General features: G+C 35.7%; 1 non-coding gene across 1 annotated transcript; it reads left to right on the forward strand.

Moving 5' to 3' along the window:
* Nucleotides 1-7259: 7259 nt before the first annotated feature.
* Nucleotides 7260-7366, forward strand: LOC129076598 (U6 spliceosomal RNA). Its single transcript, XR_008529750.1, has one exon. It is a non-coding gene; the product is annotated as a U6 spliceosomal RNA (small nuclear RNA).
* Nucleotides 7367-7827: the final 461 nt, after the last annotated feature.

Consider the following 7827-nt stretch of genomic DNA (forward strand, 5'->3'; position numbering starts at 1 on the left):
CCATGAGGTACCACCTCACACCAGTCTGAATGGCCATCAGAAACAGATCAACAAACAGCAGGTGCTGGCTAAGCTGTGGAGAAAAGGGAATACTAGGCCACTGCTGGTGGGAATGCAGACTGGTGCAGCCACTGTGGAAAACAGTGTGAAAGTTCCTCAAGAAGCTGAAAATGGAACTGCCTTTGATCCAGTGATTCCCCTGAAGGGACTATACCCTAAGAACCCCAAAATTCCAATTCAAAAGAACCTATGCACCCCAATGTTCATAGCAGCACAATTTACAATAGCGAAGTGTTGGAAGCAACCTAAATGCCCATCAGTAGATGATTGGATCAAAAAAATATGGTACATTTACACAACGGAATACTACGCAGCAGAAAGAAAAAACAAAAAAAACAAAACTACTAAACTGTGACAGCATGGATGGAACTTGAAAGCATTATGCTAAGCGAAATAAGCCAGGAGGCAAAAGACAGATACCATATGATCTCACCTATAAGCAGAACCTCACCAACCATACAAAGATGTAAGGAAAATAAGACCAGCAACACTGAAAGGAAAAGAAATGAACAGAGACAAGAGGGATGGAGGGAGTGGGGGACGGGGGAAAATGAAAGGGAAGGGGATATTCGGGGAACGTGTAGCAAAGTCTCATGGACAAAACCAAAGGGGAAGATGTGGGGGGAAGGCAGAGACAAATGTATTTGAAAAAATAAAGAAAATAAATTAAATGAAAAAAAAAATCGTGTGCTTATGATAGGAAAATTGCAAAATTCTCTTTATCATTATCTTATACTTCTGTTGTGCTTTGTTTTTTACAGAGTAATTTTACCATCATATATCTTGTTGTATTTTGGTATTTTTTCATTCATTCCAAGAAATAGGTATTATTATTTTCATTGTAGATATTTCATAATGAGGAAATAGAGCAAGGAGAAGTTAACTATCTTGCCTATGTTAATATTATACGCAATATCCAGGGAACAAAATAAGTCTTAGAGTTCAAATATTTATTACTTTACCAAGATAGCTTTTAGAATATTTAATTGCAAGGAAAGGCTTATAAAATTACTGTCTATGCTAATCATAATGCTAGACGTTCTAATGAATTGATTTATTTTCAACTTAAGAAATTGTTTATCAAAATAAACCATTAAGATATAAAAAAATAATCCCAGAGTGTGAAAAGAGATATTTGCAATACATAAACCCAACAAATGATAAAGAGCTTCTACAAATCTTTACGAAAAGGAAATTAAAGCTATTAAAAAGTAGACATAAAAGCTAAATAGACATGTCACAAAATAAGCATGCTTAAATGGCCAGTAAACATATAAAAAGAAAAATTATTATCTTTACTAATCACCATAGAAATTCAAATTAGAACAATAAATTATATTATACTATGCTCTGCAGTATGGCTGAAGTTTAAACAATAATAGTAATAGTAATAGCAATAGTAATAGTAATAGTAGTGTAATAGCAAGTGTTAGCAAGGATTTAGAGAAACCAGAACTCTCATATACTGCTTGTAGTTAGTATTTGGTAAAAACACTTTGGAAAGTGTTTGCATAATTAAAGTTAAATATATGTATATCCTATGAACCAGAAATTCCACTTAGGGCTATACATCTAGCAGAAATGCATATACGTTCATATAAAACTACTCATAATGCCAAAAACCCAGAAATTCCTCAGATGTCTATGAACAGTATAGTGTAAAAACTAAGTGTACTATATGCAAATAATGGAATATTGCACAGCAATTGCAATAATATACAAACACATCCAACAATATGGTTGTCTCATTAACATAATATTGAGTGAAATAAAAACAAAGACAATAGGGTACATACCATGTGCCTGCATTTATCTAAAGTTCAAAAATAAGCAAATGAACCTATTTTGTTTAAAGTCAGTGTAGTGAGTAACTTTGGTAGAGGGGGGTATTGACTAGAACAAGCCGTGGGAAAGCGGGTCTTATGTATGATTCTAGTGTGTGTTTTTGTTTTTGCTTTTTTTGTGTGTGTGATCTTGATGTCTTTTACACAGTTATGTAAAGTCTGTGAAATTCAACTGTGAATGTTAATTAAACTCATTTTATATGTGTAAAAAATGCAATTGATAAAGAACTTTGATTCTTTGTAAAATATAATGTTTCAAAATAACCATTTCTTGACAGGCCATAATTACTATGAAATGACACAAAAGAACAATATAAAGCCCATTTTTTTAGACAGTACACATTTTTAAAATGTGTAAAGACCTAACAGTATAAAAGATTTTAAAATGCTATATAGGACTTATCATAAGTGTAAACTGAGCATTGGAAACACTTCATAAATTCCCAATGTGTGGGTTACAAATACCCAGAGTATCACCGCTTGATGCCCCCACAGGGAACCATCACTCTTGGCTTGTCCATTCCTGTTGGCAGGATACTTGTTAGCCCTGAGAGCTTCCTGTTTTAACTTAGCTCTGAATATTTGCAAGTTCCTCCCTGGGGCAGATTAAATTTTGTAGAAAATTTATTTTGATAATGTATGTATTCAAATAAAAGTTATCACTAGTTTGTTTGGCAAAGTTTCCCATGTAATAGCATATTAAATTGGCTTATTTAATTACAAAAACTTATTTTTCATGAGGATAGAACAAATCCTGCTGGTATTCCAGAGGCCAATTGAAATAACTCAAAGTTATTTCTCAGATTTTAAAGTTTAAACTTTGGGAAGATATTCAAATATACTTAAGCAAAAGATTATAACATAAACTTTTTTTCATTAAAATACACATTTTTGGTAGTACCATTAAAAGACATTAATTTTTTCTCAACTTTTTTCTTATTTTCTTTTTTAATTAATTTATTTTTTCAAATACATTTGTCTCTGCCTATCCCCCACCACTTTCTCTTGCCCTCTCCCTCCCTCCTTCCCTCAACTCTTCCCATTTGGTTATGTCCATGAGTCCTTGCTATATCTTCCTTGACTTTCCCCTTCCCTTCCTTTTCCCCCGCCCACCCCTCCCTTCATCCCTCTTGTCTCTGTTCGTGTGAGATGGTACCTCATGGTGGTTTTGATCTGCATTTCTCTGATGGCTAGTGATGCTGAGCATCCCTTCAAATGGCTCTGGGACCTCTGTATCTCCTCTTTGGAAAAGCATCTTCCCAGGTCCTTTGCCCATTTTTTGATTGGATTGTTTGTCTTCTTGGAGTGGAGTCAAGTGAGTTCTTTATACATTTTGGAGATCAAACCTCTATCTGATGTATCATTAGCGAGTATATTTTCCCATACAGTTGTCTCCCTTTTCACTTTGCTGATGTTTTAAAAGACACTAATTAAACTTAAAACCAGTTTTAAAATGAATAATTTTCCCAAACCACAGGATCCTGCTTAATTTATGTAATTGTTTATATCTTTAGGCCAATAAAATATTACACTCTAGTTATGCTATCTGAATGCAGAAAACAGCATGTGTAACACACATACATATTACATAAAGACCACACACATGATGACAGAACACTTAAAGACCATATACATAATTTGAATTACTGGTTTTTGTAAAGCCAATGAAAAGCCAAAAGCAGGTCTAGTGATCTATGTTTCAATAGTTCATGTTTTATTTAAAAATACGTAGATATTCAATATCTTTTATCAGAATTTACTAATTTACATGGGAATAGATTCTCAGATACAGCTAAGGTTTTCTCCCTTTTTATAAAAACTTATTTCCCCAAAATTTATATTTTAAAATACGTCCTAGATAAGAGTTCTTGAAGAAGACTGAGTATTTTCACTTCAAAAATACAGGGAAAGAAAAGCAAGCTTATTCTAGAAGAACTTTGATTTCATCAAACAAAGGGGAAGAGAATCACTTTAAAATGCTGCTCTTTTTATTTGCACTGAGAGGCAAACCCAATTTACTCCAGGATTTAGTAGCCCCCCGGTTTCCAGGAGGAGCATATAGACTGTTTTATAGTCTTGGAGGGAGTGAGATCTTCTCCCCTTTGTACCCTTGTTTTTACTTAATGTAGGAAAAGTGGAGCCAAATCTAATTCCACACAGAAGTTGAATGTAGGACTTGAGTTAGGCAGGTAAGAAATAGTGTCACTACTGATGGGTAATGTTGATTAAAATAGCATGTCCTTGAGAGATTGGAGTGGTGCTTGGCTGAAAACAAATATGGGAGTCGGGGGGGTAGAGTGTGGCAATTTGATAAAAAGGCATAATTAGGAGAAAAAAGGCTTGGAATCCCAGCTGAAGTTTAAAATTTTGTGTCTCCTCAGTAACTAAACCTAAGGAGGGGATCAAGACAGCAACAGTAAATATTGAGTTGGAGGATAGTATTATAGTTAAGAGATTCTTTCTTGGGCCAGACTCCTGGTCACCCAGTTTGTATTGAGGCCAGGCCATGTTGCAATAGAAAATCAAGTGCTTGGGCTTGAGGTCGGTAAGTCCTAGAGCCTTCAAGTTTTTAAGTGGACAATCCAATAGAATGTCCTTGGGCAAGGTCGATTGAGTATTGCACATGGTTAGAAGAAAAGGGAAGGGTACCTCAAGGACAAGAACAACAAAGGTAGGGAGGTGTAAGAGGGCTTCCCCAACTCAAAGGACATAGAAGTCTGTGCAAGAACTGAGCCTCTGTGAGACTGAGGGCAGACTGAACAGAAGGTTCTGCCTAAGAGCCAGGTGGCCCTGGGCTCCGGGGGCAGACCAAACCAGCACAAAGATGGTTGGGGTCTTCACTCCCAGACAGAAACCTGTGAAAAGTAAACCCAGTGCCAGCGTTTACAACAAGACTAGGGGAGAAGCTATCACTTTCAATGGGATGTTTGCATCCCAAGATTCAGAAATACTTATCAATCACTTGCCATAAAGATGGGTGAGGAGGAGGCTGTCTGCAGAATCCAGAAGATGGAAGATTATAATCCTCTCTCTGAACCTCACAGAGACAGGGTGAGGGGGTTGGGCTGAGTCTAGCTTTCACTATCCACTGTTACCCTAGTCACAAGTCTCAGGAGGCTGGAAGAGAGGGAGAAATAAATAATGTACCTGCATGGACCACCAAAATGTTAGGGTGGTCGATGAAGTGTAGAGAATAAAGTTTTTATTCACTATCTAAGAATGAAAAGGGGCATAGTGTGGAGAGATAAACCAGCATTGACGAGTGGGGGCTTTGAGCTCTTATGGGATCATAATTGGATTTTAAAAAAGGATGGAGGGCTAGCTGTTTCTTGGCCCCTCGGCTCTTAGAACATTGTAACAGGAGAAAGCAGTATTTTTTTTTTCCAATGTATCTTCAGCCTGCGACTGTAGGGAGTGGTTAGTTCTGTTCTTGTTTTCCAGTAATTTTCAGTCCTGGGGACAAACTCAGAAAAGTAGAATGGGAGTCATGTTTAATAAGGCCACAGGCCTGCACAGAAAATGGTGCCACAATAGCAAATGGCTCTGGCTGTGCCTTTTCAAGCTACCTTTAAAAACTTTGCTTAAAAAAGGAAATGGGTCTCTAGGAAGTTTATGGACTCCAAGCTGTGTAATGTCCTTCATGAACAAAACCAGGAACCCCCAGCCTAAACACTTGTGCTCTCTGAACCATCTGGGATCCCATAAGAATCAATAGACATAGTGGTCAGCAGGACTCAGTGGCTAAAAAAAAATCCCAGTTTCCTGGTGTGTGATTCAGAGAGGGTTTTTTGTGTGTAGATTATAAATTTCTGGGTTTTGAATATTTGTTCTTTTTGAAGTTTCTCATCTCTTCTGTTTGGGAGCTCTGTGGAATCTTGTCTAAATAGAAACTTTGGCTACAGTTGTTATCTGCTTGCTTTGTTATCTTTCAAAGGATTTGGCTTGCTCTTTGCTGTTCTATTCACACAGAGAATCCTCTCTTTTTGTCATCTGGACATTCTGCCCTGCAAAACTTGTGAAAGTCATTTGTATTAATGTCCCAGCCCTCTTTTCTACAGGATTTAGTTTACAGAACTCATATGTTTGGAGTTTATTTGTTCCTTAGTTGTTGTTGTTGTTTTCTATTTGGAAATGGTCCCCATCAGAGAGTCCATTAAGTCACATTTTTACCAGCTCTTCAGTTTAGAGCTGTAAGTCATGATTAATTAGACTTGTCTTTCCAAACGTCTGATAAATAGAATAAGATTCTTTGGTGCAAGCTTTCATGTTGTTACATCATAAGGATTCTACTCAGACAGGGTGTAAATGGATGGTTTAAATAGGTAGGTAAAGGTTTCATTCCCTTTCCAGATTGTAAACTTGGAAAGAATAAAAATGAGAAGATAAGTCTTTTAAACATTCTAAATCTTCATCCTGGAGGGTTGTGAGCTTTGGTTGTCCTGAGGAAAATGGGAAAATTAATGCAACCCCCCAAAATCTGTGCGGGTCCAAAAATAGCAGGGACAATAACCTAATCTCAATGGAAGAGAAATAATTGAACTTTTAACTCTCTACCCAGGCCTGATATCTCCTCCTCCTCTCCCTCAACCTCCTTAAGATATCAAGGATAAATGAAATAAAGAAAGTCTGGTTATCACTAATATTATTAATGATATTGTTCATAAGTATGGTAAAAAGAAAGCAATCTAAAATGTTCTTTTAAATATCATTTGGCTTGAAAAAACTGATATTAAGTAATTCATGTTATTTTTGTTATAGAATTTGTCAAAAATGGTTTGGGTAATAATTGGCTTTAAAATTTCATAATTGTTAAGAACTAATAAAAGGATGTATTTAAGTAAAGTAAAGCCAACATGAACAATCTCTAAACAGAGGTAATTAAAATAAAATGTCTTTAATAAAGCTTTTCTCAATATATATAGTTTTTTTTTTTTCCCAAAGTCTTAGGTGACTTGGAACTTTGGAGTTGTGCTTGTTTAAATGGTGAAACATTAAATATCTAAACAATTTGACATAACACATACTAAAATATTAATTTACCTGAGTTTGCCTACTTTGGCATAACGCAAAGAAGCTGGAAAGTAGATTTGGATCTGTTAACAAATATATCTTCTACTTTATTTGAAGCATGTCTCTTGAAAATGTGAATGTGCCAATAGGAAAAAAAAAAAACATTTCTAATACTTATGTAATCTTCATTAAAGCATACACCTAAAGAATGCAAATTATTTACATTAATTGTCACTAAATATCATGGTTTCTAAGAATTAAGAATTCTAATTAAGTTGGAAAGAAATTGTATGATTTGATAATAGAAGGTATAAGTGTGAAAACATTTGTTGAAGAAATAGAAGGGTGCTAGCTTTGTCAGCACATACACTGAAATTGTAATGATACATAGAAGATTACCAAGGTCCCTGCACAAGGATGGCATGCAAATTCATGAAGCATTCCGTATTTTTGAATTACAAAGAACTACAGGGAAGCTACAAGGACTTACTGTAAACTAGATCAGCATGAAAAAGGACATAGAAACTATTAATAGAAGCCAGGAGGAAATGGAGAATACAATTTCTGAATTGAAGGAGATAGTAGAAGAAAAGCAGGCTAGAAGAAGCAGAGGATAAAATCAACGAACTGGAAGAAAGGGTAGAAAAAATCACCAGAAAGAGTAAGAAAAAAATGTAAAAAAAATTAAGAGGGGTCACGGGAGCTGCAGGGCAACCTGAAATGTAATAACATCTGTATAATAAGGATACCGGAAGGAGAAGAAGAGGAGCAAGGGAAAGAAAACTTGCTTTAAAATGTAGTGACAGAAAACATCCCTAATTTATTGAGAGATAAAGTCACTTAAGTTAAGGAACCACAGAGGATCCAAAACGAGATGAACCCAAACAGGCCATGTCCAAGACACATCATAATT

This window comes from Pteronotus mesoamericanus, unplaced genomic scaffold (genome assembly GCF_021234165.1).
Source record: "Pteronotus mesoamericanus isolate MK-2021 breed Mesoamerican mustached bat unplaced genomic scaffold, CSHL_Meso_final contig_61, whole genome shotgun sequence".
Classification (NCBI taxonomy): Eukaryota; Metazoa; Chordata; class Mammalia; order Chiroptera; family Mormoopidae; genus Pteronotus; species Pteronotus mesoamericanus.